The 2,376-nt window shown below is 41.3% G+C and overlaps 1 long non-coding RNA gene across 1 annotated transcript; it reads left to right on the top strand.

Moving 5' to 3' along the window:
- Nucleotides 1–311: 311 nt before the first annotated feature.
- On the top strand, nt 312–1,071 carry LOC107395280 (uncharacterized). Its single transcript, XR_008560040.2, has 3 exons — nt 312–364; nt 440–509; nt 602–1,071. It is a non-coding gene; the product is annotated as an uncharacterized lncRNA (long non-coding RNA).
- Nucleotides 1,072–2,376: the final 1,305 nt, after the last annotated feature.

Below are 2,376 nucleotides of genomic sequence, written 5' to 3'. Positions count from 1 at the left end.
TTGTTACGCATGATTTTATGCTCTTTTAAACGTTTATAAATGTGCTGCTTCTTTGTTTTTTATAGAGCTCCCAGCCGCAGTGTGTTTTGTGACACAGAGACCATGACAGAAATTCATCTTCTAGAAAGTCCCAGAGCAGCGTCCACACCCCCCTGAAAAGACCAAGATGTGAGGTGTCTGCTGTCGATTCCAGCTTCCACCTCAGTGACAGTGCAAGCTCAGTGAACTGTTCAAGGAAAAAAATTAAAACATTTCTGAATTTTTAAGATATTAACAATTAAATAAGTATGTGATTACATCATGAAGGAGGCTACTGATTCTGCCCCTTTGACACTTGGTGGTGACGTGTGAGCTGATTCACCTGGTAAATAACTTTTACATTAAATATTTTGTTCTTTGCTATCAAAAGTAAATTAACTAATAACCTGCATTATTGCAGGACACTCAGCAAAATATGGACTCTACACCATGAGGCAGGCACACGTTAATACTCAATAAGAGCACATAAGGTGAGCAACACCACATATTATTATTATTGTACACCGTCCTGGATTTGTTTTTTTTCTGCATGATTTGTTTTCTTTCTGCATCTCATCATTAGCCTGGCTGATCACCTGATAACTCCTGTCATCTGGTTATGACAGCATGAGGATGTCCTCACACACCTGTAACCTATCAGCTCATCTGGCAGAATAGAGAGAGAAGAGACAGCACCACATCTCCTGTTCCTGGAAAGCCTTCAGCCATCCTTCGATGACCGAGAACCTCCATCAGCTCTGTCTCCTGTCTGCCTACAATTATTATAATAAATATTGTGTTTGACAAGTTTTTGTGCTGCCAAATATCTCATTTTGATTACAGTTTTGATATTTTAATGGATATTTATAAATTACATTAATTGAATTATCACATTGTTGCATGTTTATCTAGCTCTATTGTGATGAATTAAACTAGCACCTCACTGTTAAAAGCTCGTTTTAATTTCAAGCATGTTTAAGTATTTATGGACATGAACAAAAACAGGAAATATATAAATTGAGATTTATTTAATTAATATAACAAATAAGAGGGAATGAGTCATTGAAAGGCACATTCTTCTGGAAGCTCCTGATCCTGACGACACCAGCAGAGACCAGCTGCAGACACCAGAGGATCACCTGCAACCAAGAGCAGCTAGTATCAGTAAATAATTAAATCAGGGCAGTTTTAGTGGGCTGAACACATTACAGAATAATTTTCTCATGGGATATTTTCATAACTTTATGCAGCAGACTGTAGCTTGAGCCCAGAGCTGCTATCCAGCACGTTTCAGTGGTTTTCCTGCTTTAACAGGTTAGATAAGCTGTTAAGCAGCTCAGCTATTTGTTGCTGATTAAAACCAGGTGTGTTGAAGCAGATAAATCTCTAAAACATGCTGAATACTAGCTCTCGGGCCGTGGAGCAAAACCCTGCAGCTAATCTGGTGCTATGGCTAACGGCTACTTACCATTCAGAGCTGGTTCTGTTGAGTCGGTTCCGGTAATTTCAGGCAACTCACAAGCTCAAAACAATAAGGCTCAGGTCCGCTTGTCTCCTCCAAATAGACTTGGTCCCTTTCTTCTCGAGTGTCTGGGTAAGGAGGGGGAGAAACGTCCTCCACTTCTAATGACTGCTCAGAGTGAAGGGAGCTAGCATCGTCTAGTTAGCCATCGTCTTCGTCACTGCCGCGGCTCCGCCCTCTCGGTCCTCCAGGCAACGCCTACTAATGTTGCAGTTTTTAAAATTGATACGTGGGTGGAGTAAGACTCTGAGGGGGACATTACTACTTCTTTAAGTAGTTAGCAGCAGTGTGCTAGCCGATGGCCCCCTCCATGAGGCCACCACAGCTCAGCAGAACATCATTGAAGCTTCTTTTGGGGAGAAAAACACTTAGAGAGAAAATAAAGTTAACAGCTGAAATTGCAGGAAATACCGTATTTTCCGGACTTTCCGCTACTTTTCCCTCCACGCTTTGAACCATGTGGCTTATATTGAGGTGTGGCTTTACTGAAGATTTTCCTTCACCTGCCAGGCGGCGCTTTAGCAGAAAGTGAAACAGGTGGAAGTCAAAAGTGGAAATTGGCAGAATTAGCAAGCAGATACAGGACAGCCCGAGGAAGGAAGAAGTGTCAATAACTGCATCAATGTTGGAACACAAACCTAGGGCACTATTAAAAATAACACATTAAGAATTCATCAGAAAGTTGTAGCTGCACAAACACGCGCGCGCACACACACACACACACACACACACACACACACACACACATTTATTTTTTGATATTTATATTGGCCTCATTCAAGTTAAATACTTTTTAGCAATATTGGCCAGTTCACTAGGTTGCTGTCAGTGACAAG

This window comes from Nothobranchius furzeri, chromosome 17 (assembly GCF_043380555.1).
Source record: "Nothobranchius furzeri strain GRZ-AD chromosome 17, NfurGRZ-RIMD1, whole genome shotgun sequence".
NCBI lineage: Eukaryota > Metazoa > Chordata > Actinopteri > Cyprinodontiformes > Nothobranchiidae > Nothobranchius > Nothobranchius furzeri.
The sequence above is the reverse complement of the archived record's forward strand: the minus strand, read 5'-3'. Positions and strand labels throughout refer to the sequence as shown.